The 13,184-nt window shown below is 43.0% G+C and overlaps 1 protein-coding gene and 1 long non-coding RNA gene across 2 annotated transcripts in view; one reads left to right on the top strand and one right to left on the bottom strand.

Moving 5' to 3' along the window:
- LOC134223561 (hornerin-like) overlaps positions 1 to 13,184 on the top strand; it is a 530,228-nt gene that overhangs the window by 45,828 nt on the left and 471,216 nt on the right. The gene's annotated exons all lie outside the window — the stretch shown is intronic.
- On the bottom strand, positions 115 to 6,349 carry LOC134208249 (uncharacterized). Its single transcript, XR_009978574.1, has 5 exons — positions 6,101 to 6,349; positions 5,615 to 5,725; positions 5,280 to 5,485; positions 1,413 to 1,622; positions 115 to 320 (listed from the first exon to the last, which is right to left on the bottom strand). It is a non-coding gene; the product is annotated as an uncharacterized LOC134208249 (long non-coding RNA).

The raw sequence follows: 13,184 nt of genomic DNA on the forward strand, positions 1-13,184 counted from the left end.
ATTTGCGAATCTAAAACTAGAGTTTTCAAATTGTAGGATTTTCAAATTTAGAATTTTCAAATTTTAGGATTTTTCAATTTTTAGAATTTAAAAAATTTTTTTGACGTGCAAAACCGTTTCACTAGGTAGTTCTTTTTAATTTTCTAATTTTCTAAAAGCATTCGCGATGGAGCAATCTCGTCTGCAGTCGCAGTATTACGCGTTGATCACTGCTCATCTGGCTGATGACGAATTAGACCATGAATTACAAATCCGTGATGTGAATATGCTCGATGAGAATCGTTCCAAACGGGAGAGAACATTGCGCGGTTTGTTGAAAGCTGAAAAAGAAGGAAAAACTATTAGTTTCAAACCATGTTGGGTTGCTTTAGTAGAGGAAATGAAATGGTGTGACGAAAAACTCGCGGAAATCAAGAAAACATTAGAAGAGAGGAAATCGCGGAAAGCTCCGGACCAAGTGTATAAAACTAGGCTTCTTCATATTTTCTTCAGAATGAAACGTTTGAAGTCCCACGCCAAAGAAGAAGAAGACTTGAATAGCATTGCTATCATAGCTGGGGTGTGTTGCTCAGCACATTTTATTCAATCATTTCGCCACTGGCAGAAGTGAGAGAAGCAGAGGCGACTATACTGAATGAAAGCTTACGAAAGATGCGTGAAGAGGTCAGGGAGAATAGAGCAAATTACGAAAAGGATCAAATTGATCGAAATTCAAAGCCTAAAGCGGTAGAAGAGACAGAAATTGATGAGCTTGAAAGTAGACTTAGAACGGAGAATATCGAGCATGATTTGGCTATTAGTGAGCAGCGCAGAGATGACGATTGTGGTAGGAACGATAATGTGGTAGAAAAGCTTTCCGACGAAAATGAGCGTTTGAAGGTAGTTGTTAATCAATTACTTCAACGGATACAGGCACTAGAAACTACAAATGCAACCAAGCAGAGAGAAATTGATCAAATCAAGCAAAGTACACCGGTAGACGATAGATCGAGACAGACGGAAATAGAGAATGAACAAGAGCAAGGTCATAGTCAACAGAATTTTTATGAATGGATGAAATCGAGGTGTGGTTCGTTTGAAAGTCTAGTAGATGTGAACAAATTAGTTCAATCATCTCGTAGTGAAAAAGTAGATGTTAGGCGAAACGATGAGATTGAAAAACCGAGAGGTAGTCGATTACCAATACATAAATGGTCAGTAAGGTACGATGGGACAGATAACGGTAGGAAGTTGAACGAATTTCTAAAGGAAGTTGAATTTAATGCTAGGTCGGAGGGATTCACTGAGGCAGAATTGTTCGTGTCTGCACACCACCACGCGAAAAGCAAGATCGTGGTTTATGGAAGTTAATGGGAGCAATGAGTTAGGAACGTGGCAGAATCTAGTCAGGGAGCTTAAAACTGAGTTCTTACCTGATGATATTGACTTTCAGTATGAGCGATTGGCGAATACGCGACGACAGGGTCCAAGAGAGAAATTTCAAGATTTCTACTTGGACATGGTTAGAATTTTCCGGAGTATGTCCAGGCAGTGGGACGATGCCAGAAAATTTGAAGTGCTGTTCCGAAACACCAGGGCAGACTGCAGAACGGCGATGCTAGCTGCCAACGTGACGTCTATTCCTAAAATGAGGGAATTCGGTAAACGATTTGATTCTATTAACTGGCAATTATACGCCAGGAAAGAAAACAGATTTAGTAGACCAAATCCCCAAGTTGAGGAGATTAGTCAACAAAGGCAAAGTTGGAGAAATAACGATTCGAGTGGGAGAAGTCAACCTAGTTACAGTGGGAATTATCAGGGACGGAATTACAACCCGAATTATAACTCAGGAAATAAGCAGGTTTCTACTACCAGAAGCATGTATCAAAGTGGGAATTCCGAACAGAAATTTCCTAATAAAATTCAACCACGACCAAGTAACTATCAAAATCAAAATCGACGATCAGAAGAGCCAAAACCTTCTTCATCTGGTACAAACGCACTACAAAGGATTGTGAGTGCTTACATTCCTATCAAACGCGGTGTCTGTTTTAATTGCCACGAAGAGGGTCATAACTCGAACGATTGTCGACAGGAAAAACACGTCTTTTGTTCAATCTGTGGCTTTCCAGGTTTTCCCACAAACAATTGTCCTTTCTGCCAATCAAAAAACGCCAAAAAGACTGCTCAGTGAGGCAGAGCAGTCAGATCGGTGCCGAAAGTCCTCAGTCTGAACCTGTCGATAATCCAGAAGTCATTCTCCAGCAGTTGGGATACTCAAAAGTGGTCGGGCATTCTACAAAGAGAGACGAGATCGCAACTTTGCTCGTCAAGCTAAGTGGAGACGCCAGGCCATTCACGAAGATCGAACTAATGGGGATTGGTTTGATTGGACTGCTTGACAGTGGAGCTGCAAGGACAGTTTTGGGAATCGGAGCGAAAAAGATTATTAAAAAGTTAAACTTGAATATTACACCCGCATCAGTAAATTTGACTACTGCTGCCGGGGAGGATTTAGAAGTTTTGGGATGTGCAGACATTCCCATTACATTCAATGGAACAACAAAAATATTACCCGTTCTGATCGCTCCGAAATTACACCGAAGATGTGTGTTAGGATACGATTTTTGGTTGAAATTCGGCATTTCACCGGCCATACGAAGTCAACCAATTGAGCTTTTAGATGATGGTGTTAGTGAGGAATTAGATGAGGAACCACAGCTGACCGAAGAGCAAGAAGAGAGATTAGAGAGAGTGAAAAAAATGTTTCGTGTAGCAGAGCCAGGAAAGCTAGGAATGACGGATCTAATCGTCCACACAATCGGGATGAAAGACGAATACAAGGATGCGGATCCGGTAAGGAAAAATCCTTATCCGTGGAGCCCCGAAATTCAACGCAAAATACATGGAGCGGTGGACGACATGATTAAAGAAGGTGTCATTGAGCCATCTGATTCAGATTGGGCTCTACCAGTGGTGCCTGTTGCAAAAAGGGATAGTCAGGAGGTTAGGCTGTGCTTAGATGCCAGAAAACTAAATGAAAGGACTAAAAGGGATGCGTATCCATTACCACACCAAAATCGAATTTTGAGTCACTTAGGTCAGGTGCGATTCCTGACTACCATTGACTTATCACAGGCGTTTCTCCAAATTCCATTAAGCCCGGAGTCGCGCAAGTACACGGCCTTCTCGATACCAGGTAGAGGGCTGTTCCAATTCACACGGCTTCCGTTTGGATTGGTAAACAGTCCTGCTACTCTGAGTAAGTTAATGGACCGTGTACTGAGCCATGGAGCATTAGAACCGGCAATATTTGTCTATTTAGACGATATTGTTATCGCCAGCCAAACTTTTGAAGAACATCTTCATAAGCTTGAAGACCTTGCAAGGCGCTTAAGGGAAGCAAACTTAAGCATAAACCTAAATAAGTCCAAGTTCTGTTGCCAGGAATTACCGTATCTTGGATACATTTTGTCGCAAGATGGTTTAAGGCCTAATCCAGATCGCGTTCAAGCGATCTTAGGATATCAGGTTCCGAAATCAGTTAGACAATTAAGACGATTTCTCGGTATGATTAATTACTACCGCAGATTTATCGCAAATTATAGTGAAATTACAGCACCTCTCACTGACTTGTTGAAAAACAAGCCAAAGAGGGTGCAATGGAACTCGGCAGCAGACAAGGCATTTGAGGTCATTAAGGAGAAGCTAATTGCAGCACCTGTAATGGCAAACCCTAATTTTATGCTTCCTTTTACGGTGCAAACCGACGCGAGCGACAACGCTATTGCGGGTGTGCTAACACAAGTTCAAAATGGAGAGGAGAAAGTAATCGCTTATCATTCGGAAAAGCTCAAGGGTGCAGAATTACACTACCATGCGGCGGAGAAAGAGGGTCTCGCTGCACTTCGTTGCATCGAAAAGTTCAGAGGCTACATTGAGGGGACTAAGTTCACCTTAGTCACCGATTCCTCAGCTCTGACTTTCATAATGCGAGCGAAGTGGCGATCCTCCTCTCGACTCAGCCGATGGAGTATAGAACTACAACAGTACGATATGGAAATCCGACATCGCAAAGGAAAAGAAAACATCGTACCCGACGCGCTTTCCCGATCAATCGAGACTCTTGATGAAGAGCCTGAGGACGGGTGGTATAAAAAGCTTTTTAAAGCCGTGGAAGATGACCCTGAGAAATACATCGATTTTCAAATTCAGAATGGCACCCTTTACAAGTTTATTGCAGCAAAGTCTGATCTACTAGATTACCAGTTTGAATGGAAACAATGTGTTCCTGTAACGAACCGTAATCAAATAATGAAAAAGGAGCATGACGACAATCTCCACATAGGGTTCTCCAAATGTGTTGAGAAAGTCAAACAGCGTTTCTACTGGCCTCGCATGAGCGCCGATATAAAGAAATATATCGGGCAATGCGAGTCCTGCAAAGAAAACAAACACTCAACCGTGTCCACTGCACCAGAAATGGGAAAGCAGAGAGTCGCAAACCGACCATTCCAAATCATCTGCATGGATTATATTCAATCTCTTCCCAGAAGCAAGCAGGGCAACGCTCACTTATTGGTGGTCATGGACCTCTTTTCTAAGTATTGCCTGCTTGCTCCTGTAAAGAAGATATCGACTGTATCCCTCTGCAAAATTTTGGAAGAGCACTGGTTTAGACGATTCTCTGTTCCACAAATTGTCATCTCCGACAATGCTACTACCTTTTTATCAAGAGATTACCAAAGTCTGCTCGAGAGATACGAGGTACAGCATTGGGCTAATGCACGGCATAGGAGCCAAGCCAATCCGACTGAACGCCTCAATCGAACTATTAATTCGATGATCCGTTCCTATGTAAAACAGGACCAAAAACTGTGGGACACAAAAATATCGGAAATCGAATTTGTGCTCAACAACACAATTCATTCAACGACAAAGTTCAGTCCTCATTGCGTGATATATGGCAACGAGATCACCTGCAAGGGTTCGGAACACAAACTAAACCGAAGTGACCCAGTCAACACAAGATCGTATAGGATGTCACATAAGATGCTAAAGTCGAGGCCAAATAGGTACTTCCCCATACAATATGTACGTATATCGCCTCCACTTTAGCATCTTAAGATGCATGATATACGATTTTGTGTTGACTGGGGAAGTACTAAGTGACGAACAACGCGTAGAGAGGTTGAAAGTAGTTAACCAGAAGATAGGAGAGTTAGTGAGAGATCATCTTCGGAAAGCTCACGAAGACACGAAGAGGCGGTATGACCTTCGCCATAAGCGATACTCACCGTCGTTCGATGTGGGTCAACGCGTATACAAACGAAGCTTCCGTCAGTCGTCCGCTGGAGACCAGTTCAACGCAAAACTGGGGCCTCAGTATACGCCGTGTACCATCGTCAGGAAAGTCGGTACTAGCTCCTACGAGGTTTCTGACTCGCAGGGAAAATCGCTAGGCATATTTTCTGCCGCTGACTTGAAAGCATGAATGGCATACCTAAAAATGAATGATGTTAAAGCTAGCTAAATTGAACATCGAATCGTAGGTGTAGGATGGGGAGTAGAGTAATTATTTTTATAGGAACTGTTTATCTAAAGATACTTATCGTCCCCCATTGAGTCATACCACGGATTATTCCCGGGAATCCAGTGTGTGGATGTCATTATAATGCGTCCAATGAATTGTACATATTGTGAATATATACGGCCGTAGAATATTTTTTTGTCGCATGTCTGTCTAAAATTGTAGAAATTGTTTTTTTTTAGATTCAGCATGATTTTTAATTTTTTTTAATTCGTTATTTTGTAGGAATAGTAAATAAAAAGAAAATCTAAAGCATAAGTTTATCAATGTTTGCTATCTGGATTTCAATTGTCTTGCATGCAAAGTTGTAAGCAATTTTCTTAACTTTGTTATATTCAAGCGAAAAGCAAGTCGTTATGTACATGCGGTAGGTAGAGAATCGTATGCGTTTATTGAAAGTCAAGGTCAAGTTCACAATAAATTACTGTAAAAAAATCAAGTCCGTTTGTCAGTTTTCATTGAGCACCCACTATTATCACTATTGCTGTCTGGATACTGCACTATTGTCAGGTCCGCAGCAATACTTACACCCTGAGAATATTCACTTTGTGAATATAGCCGAAGAAAATGAGCTTTCAACAAGGAATTTCAAATAAGAATACTAACGAGATCAAAACCAATCGAATGATCAATTGGCCAATATAATCCGCGGATTAAGAAAGAGATAAATTTAAGGTTTCGTTACGCGCGCTCTTCAAAATTCCTTGTTACAACCTCATATCACGAATCCACATGTGAACACCAAATCATTATATCCACTTTTGACAGATTTTGACAGATTTTCTGATCTCTACCGAATCCACGCACACTGATAAGGCACTGATAACGATATCGTTAATGAAGTACTAGAATGCAAGTACGACAATTCGGATAAAATATTTCATGTATTATTTGCATGACTTCATCATTATGAATGTGTATATAAGCTCCAGTTTATTATTTTATTTGTTTTATTAGTAGTTAAAATATTGCATGTTTTAATCAATTTTATCATAATTTAATTTTAAATGTCTTTTTGAGCAATCGGTGAAATAGAACGCTTATTATTTCGAGGTTACCAGGATAACAATCCTAGGTATTTGATCGCTGGAGACCAGAGTCAAAAGACGTTGATGGTCAGTACTGACTACAAGTCATCAAACTGAGAGGAGTCGATTAAGTTCGATGATGAAAACTTATGACCCCGATACTCGATTACAATAATAACCAATTTCACATACTTTTTACTGTTCGGTGGCCCGTCTTAATCTAGTATGTTACATGTGAAATGTTTCGCGAACTACCGTCAGTGAATGTGAATTTGTCCTGGTGTTGATTATTTGTGAAGTGCAGGTTCAGAGGTACGTGTGATCAGTGATGCAAGTGTGAATTGTAGATAAAAAATATTTACTTTGTAAATATTTTTACCCGAGCTGGGGGAGAGTGTAAGTGTTTGGTTTTGTTAATTGTGTGTATCGAAGAGATTTTGTATTTCTATAATCGTAAATGTGTATGACAGGATGTTTTTGTGTGAGTTTCAAGGTTTTTCCCCAGCAGAGGCCCACTTGGCATACAAGAAGATAGCCACTAGGAGCAACCACCTTAACTGCTACCAACCACACACCAAGCTTCTTCAACCCACCACCAGGAGCCGCAGGATACGGAGTTGGGAGCGGCCATGATGGGTTGCACAATTGGGTGGCACGAAAAAGGGATGGAGACTGTGAAAAGTCGATGACCGGAGATGGGGTCATGAACCTTGGGGCTGATTGGTCTGGGACAAGTCGTTCACTTACCCGGCAGTTGTGAACAAGACTAGATGTGCGAAGCGCTAAGTAGAAGTCTAAATACAAACAGTTTTAAGTTACCAGATTGTGAGCAGAAGGAGGAAAATCAGGTAACCGCCCAACCCCATCTCCAGGCAACTTGCGGAATGTCTGTATTGTGATCGTTTTTGTGATACGTGATTTCCGTTTCAATCAAATTAGGACCCCGTTGTTCCACCGTGGTGTCGCTATTCCGACCGCTGTATCTACGATACGGCCCCAGTTCCCGGGGAGTCCTTGTGTCGTCCTAGAACCCCTTCGCCGGATAGATTCCGGCACCGTTAATCGCCGAAGACCGATCCGTCAACATATCGGTAGTCTAGGACGCGCAGCTGGATCGTCAACTATCCGCCGACGAACCCTTGGTGCCACCCACGACGCTGAACGTGACCAGACGTGGTCGAAGCCATCCGTAGAGACAGAGAGAGCAGGAACGTGGAGAAGGAGAGGAAGTGGTTGTGGAGTGAAGGAAGGGGCCCCGCATTGTAAGGTTAGCTAGTGGATAAGGAAGTGGGAGAAAAGTTAGAAGGAGTGTAGCCAATAAAAGCGTGAAATTAGATGAAAAGTGCTGGTAGGTTTTCCTTTATTCAAGTGCGAAAATTCCCTGTCCCGCGGTAAACTTACGAGAGTGTGCCGACCCTGGGCAGTTGATTCAGGGAGTCTCGGAAGTGCTCCCGGTTGGCTAGACCGGCAATTACAAGTTCGTTCTTAAAGCAGTAGCATAATTGGATTTGCACTTTTTTTATAGCATTTTATTGTAGAGTTCAATTTTATCAGGCCGTTGTCAGAAATTCATATTATCAGCCGAGTTCGTAGGACAATTATCAAAAACAACTGCAATCAACTGTTTCTTATAAAATCTCCAAATCGCAATCACTGATAGTAACGTTTCCATAACCACACTAGCATGGTGCTGTTTTGTAGCTAAAACGTACGAAAAACGTTGTGTGAAAATGTTTTTCTAGAATAAGCTTGGCCGCTAGATCCCTTGCTTTACAGCGTATGCCTGGGCACACTTAAAACAAATCTTCAAAACCCACGAGACGATTAATCTTTTAGCAAATGCGCGAATTGTTCGTTAGGAATTTATGGAATCGATTCTCTAAATTACTATTTGCAATACTTTCAATAATGTATCAAGAAAAAAATATCAATATCTGAAAAAAAAATTGCAGTAATTTCTGTGGAAGCTACTGGAGGTATCGTGGGAAAATTTCTGAAAAAAAAAACAGAGAAGTTTGCTAAACAATAGGCAAGAGAAATTCTGGTTTAACTTTACGGGGTAGTTTCTTCCGGATATTCCGGATAAAATCCTGAAGGGATTTCTCGGTGAATTTTTGGGTGAATTTCGGGAAGAGTAACTGAAGGGTTTTTAAAGATGATTCCGGAAGAATTCTTGCAGAAATTTACGTGAGAATTGTTGGGAGCCTTTCTTCATAAATTACCCGACAAACTTTCAGGTGATTCTTCGAGCAGTTTCCGAAGGAGATCTTGTTGAAATTTTCAGAAGAATCCCTGGATAAATTTTCGGGGGAATAACCGGATGAACTTCTAAAGGATTATTTTTGGAATCTTCAGGGAAATTACTGAAGACCCTTCAAAGAATTCCTGAACCATTTTCCAGGGGAATTCTAGGAATAATTTTAAGAGACATACCTGAAGGATTTTCCAAGTAAATCCAAGCTAATTGAAATGAATATTAGGACGAAAATCCGACAGAATTCCTGGAGAAACTTTCGCTGGAATTCCTGGAAGAACTTTCGGTGGAGTTTCAGGAAGAATATCCGACGGAGATCATGGAAGAACTTCCTGCAGAATTCCTGGAGAAACTTCCGGTAGAATTCATGGCAGAACTTCCTGCGGAATTCCTGGAAAAACTTCCTGCGGAATTCCTGAGAGAACTTCCTGCGGAATTCCTTAAGGAGCTTCCAGCGGAACTCTTTAAGGAACTTCAAGCGGAATACCTGGAGGAACTGCAGGAATTCGGGTGGAACTTCCGGTGAAATTCCTGAAAGAACTTCCGGTGGAAGTTCTGAAGGAACTTTTGGTTCCTGAAGGAACTTCTTGCGGAATTCCTGAAGGAACTACCTGCGGAATTCCTGAAGGAACTTCCTGCGAAATTCCTGAAGGAACTTCCTGCAGAAAACCTGAAGGAACTTCCTGCGGAATTCCTGAAGGAACTTCCAGAGAACATCTTAGAGAAACTTCCGTAGAAATTCTTAGAAAACTTTCGTATTCCTGAAGGAAGTTTCGGAGAACATCTTGGAGAAACTTCTGCAGAAATTCTTTGGAAACTTTCGTAGAAATTCCTGAATGAACTTTCTGTTGAATTCCTGAAAAAACTTCATGCGGAGTTCCTGGAGGAACTTTCTGCGGAATCAATGAAGGAACTTCCTGCGAAATATCTGGAAAAACTTCCTGCGGAATTCCTGGATGAACTTCCTGCGCAATTCCTGAAGGAACTTCCTGCGCAATTTCTGATGAATCTTCCTGCGGAATTTCGGAAGGAACTTCCTGCGGAATTTCGGAAGGAACTTCCTGCGGAATTTCGGAAGGAACTTCCTGCGGAATTCCTGAAGGAACTTCCTGCGGAATTTTTGAAGGAACTTCCTGTGGGATTTCTGAAGGAACTTCCTGTGGGATTTCTGAAGGAACTTCCTACGGAATTCCTGGAGGAACTTCCTGCGGAATTCCTGGAGGAACTTCCTGCGGAATTACTGGAGGAATTCCTGCGGAATTCTTGAAAGAACTTCCTGCGGAATTCCTGAAGGAACTCCCTGCGGAACTCCTGAAGAAACTTCCTGTGGAACTTTTGAAGGAGCTTCTTGCGGAATTCCTGGAGGAACTTCCTGCGGAATTCCTGAAGGAACTTCCTGCGGAATTCCTGAAGGAACTTCCTGCGGAATTCCTGAAGGAACTTCCTGCGGAATTCCTGGAGGAACTTCCTGCGGAATTCCTGGAGGAACTTCCTGCGGAATTCCTGAAGGAACTTCCTGCGGAATTCCTGAAGGAACTTCCTGCGGAATTCCTGAAGGAACTTCCTGCGGAATTCCTGAAGGAACTTCCTGCGGAATTCCTGAAGGAACTTCCTGCGAAATTCCCAACGAGACTTCTTACGGAATTTCCGAAAAGATTTCCTGCGGAATTCCTAAAAAAAGCTTCCTGCGGAATACTTCAAGGAACTTCCGGCGGAGTTCCAGAAGTAACTTTCTGCGGAATTCCTGAAGGAACTTTCTGCGGAATTCCTGAAGGAACTTCCTGCGGAATTCCTGAAGGAACTTCCTGCGGAATTCCTGAAGGAACTTCCTGCGGAATTCCTGAAGGAACTTCCTGCGGAATTCCTGAAGGAACTTCCTGCGGAATTCCTGAAGGAACTTCCTGCGGAATTCCTGAAGGAACTTCCTGCGGAATTCCTGAAGGAACTTCCTGCGGAATTCCTGGAGGAACTTCCTGCGGAATTCCTGGAGGAACTTCCTGCGGAATTCCTGAAGGAACTTCCTGCGGAATTCCTGGAGGAACTTCCTGCGGAATTCCTGGAGGAACTTCCTGCGGAATTCCTGAAGGAATTTCCTGCGGAATCCCTGAAGGAACTTCCTGAGGAATCCCTGAAGGAAATTCCTGAGGAATTCCTGAAGGAACTTCCTGAGGAATTCCTAAAGGAACTTCCTGCGGAATTCCTGAAGGAACTTCCTGCGGAAATGCAAGAGGTACTTCCTGAGGAACTCCTGAAGGATTTTCCTGCGGAATTGCTGAAGGAACTTCCTGCGGAATTGCAAGAGGAACTTCCTGAGGAACTCCTGAAGGATTTTCCTGCGGAATTGCTGGAGGAACTTCCTGTGAAATTCCTGAAAAAACTTCCTGTGGAATTCCTGAAGGAACTTCCTGTAGAATTCCTGAAGGAACTTCCTGTGGAACTCCTGAAGGAACTTCCTGTGAATTTCCTGAAGGAACTTCCTGTGGAATTCCTGGTGGAACTTCCTGTGGAATTCCTGAAGGAACTTCCTGCGGAATTGCGTAATTGCGAAATGTTTGAAGGAGCTTCTTGCGGAATTCCTGGAGGAACTTCCGGTGGAATTCCTGGAAGAACTTCCTACGGAATTTCAGGAGGAACAACCTGCGGAATTCCTGAAGGAGCTTCCTGCGGAACTCCAGGAAAAACAACCTGCGGAATTCCTGGCTGAACAACTTGCGAAATTCCTGGAGGAACTTCCTGCGGAATTCCTGAAGGAATTTCCTGCAGAATTTCGGAAGGAACTTCCTGCGGAATTCCCTAAGGAACTTGCTGCGAATTTCCTGAAGGAATTTCCTGCGGAATTCATTAAGGAACTTCCTGCGAAATTCCTGAAGGAATTTCCTGCGGAAATCCTGGAGGAACTTCCTGCGGAAGTTTTGGAGGAACTTCCTGCGGAATTCCTAGAGGAACTTCCTGTGGAATTCCTGGAGGAACTTCCTGTGGAATTCCTGGAGGAACTTCCTCTGGGATTTCTGAAGGAAGTTCCTGCGGAATTACTGAAGGAACTTCCTGTGGAATTCCTGAAGGAACTTCCTGCGGAATCCCTGAGGGAACTTCCTGCGGAATTCCTGAAGGAACTTCTTTGGAATTCCTGAAGGAACTTCCTGCGGAATTCCTGAAGGAACTTCCTGCGAAATTCTTGAAGGAACTTCCTGTAGAATTCCTGAAGGAACTTCCTATGGAATTCCTGAAGGAACATTTTGCGGAATCCCTGAAGGAACTTCCTGCGGGATTCTTGAAAAAACTTCCTGTGGAATTCCTGAAGGAACTTCCTGCGGAATTGCAGGAGGAACTTCCTGAGGAACTCCTGGAGGGAGTTCCTGCGGGATTCCGGAAGGACTTTCCTGAAGGAACTTCCTGCGATTATTTCGGAAGGAACATCCTACGGAATTCCTGAATGAACTTCCAGTGGAATTCCTGAAGAAACTTCTTGCGGAATTCCTGAAGGAACTTCCTGTTGAATTCTCAAAGGAACTTCCTGTAGAATTCCTGAAGGAACTTCCTGCGGAATTCCTGAAGAATCTTCCTGCGGAATTCCTGAAGGAGCTTCCTGCGGAATTCTAGAAGGAACTTCCTGAGGAATTCCTGAAGGAACTTCCTGTGGAATTCCTGAAGGACCTTCCTGCGGAATTCTAGAAGGAACTTCCTGTGGAATTCCTGAAGGCACTTCCTGCGGAATTCCTGAAGGAACTTCCTGCAGAATTCCTGAGCGAACTTCCTGCGGAATTCCTGACGGAAATTCCTGCGGATTTCCTGAAGGAACTTCCTGCAGAATTTCTGAAGGAACTCCCTGCGGAATTCCTGGAGTAACTTCCTGCGGAATTCCTGGAGGAACTTCCTGCGGAATTTCTGGAAGAACTTCCTGTTTAATGTCTGAAGGAACTTCCTGCTGGATTCCTGAAGGAACTTCCTTCAATATTCCTGAAGGAATTTTCTTCGAAACTCCTGAAGGAACTTCCTGCTGAATTCCTGAAGAAATTTTTTGTTGAATTTTTGAAGGAACGTTCTTCGAAATTCCTGAAGGAACTTCCTTCGAAATTCCTGAAGGAACTTCCTCTGAATTCCTGAAGAAGCTTCCTGCGGAATTCCTGAAGGATCTTCATGCGGAATTCCTGAAGGATCTTCATGCGGAATTCCTGAATGAACTTCCTGCTGAATTTCTGAAGGAACTTCCTGCGAAGTTCCTGAAGGAACTTTCTGTGGAACTTCTGGAGGAACTTCCGTTGGAATTCCTGAGGAAACTTCCGGCGGAATTCCTGAAAGAACTTCCTGCGGAATTTCTGATGGAACTTCT

This window comes from Armigeres subalbatus, chromosome 1 (genome assembly GCF_024139115.2).
Source record: "Armigeres subalbatus isolate Guangzhou_Male chromosome 1, GZ_Asu_2, whole genome shotgun sequence".
Classification (NCBI taxonomy): domain Eukaryota; kingdom Metazoa; phylum Arthropoda; class Insecta; order Diptera; family Culicidae; genus Armigeres; species Armigeres subalbatus.